The sequence below is a fragment of the Arachis duranensis genome, chromosome 8, assembly GCF_000817695.3.
Source record: "Arachis duranensis cultivar V14167 chromosome 8, aradu.V14167.gnm2.J7QH, whole genome shotgun sequence".
In the NCBI taxonomy this organism is placed as follows: domain Eukaryota; kingdom Viridiplantae; phylum Streptophyta; class Magnoliopsida; order Fabales; family Fabaceae; genus Arachis; species Arachis duranensis.
Genome location: NC_029779.3, coordinates 47,426,692 through 47,426,972, shown reverse-complemented (window position 1 = coordinate 47,426,972; position 281 = coordinate 47,426,692). Strand labels below are relative to the sequence as shown.

The 281-nt window shown below is 21.0% G+C and overlaps 1 protein-coding gene across 1 annotated transcript in view; it reads left to right on the top strand.

Annotated features, from left to right (window-relative positions):
• LOC107463360 (uncharacterized) overlaps nt 1–281 on the top strand; it is a 1,847-nt gene that overhangs the window by 1,152 nt on the left and 414 nt on the right. The gene's annotated exons all lie outside the window — the stretch shown is intronic.

Genomic DNA, 281 nt, shown 5'->3' with positions numbered 1-281 from the left:
ATTCCTATTCAACAGGTTAAAATTTTAACTATTAGACCAATTTAAGGTAACATATTGATAGTAGATTTATCTAATAATAAAGGCGAGTAAATTAACTACTCATTATCATTCTTGTACTTATATTATCTTTTTTTTAATTAATCAACTTCATACATTGATTTGATTAATTATTTTCTACTATAATAGGGTCAATTTTGTTGATCTATTATATATACCTTTGGTTAAAAAAAATTAGTCAACTTAATAATATAGGAGGAGTATTATTATTACATGTAAATAAA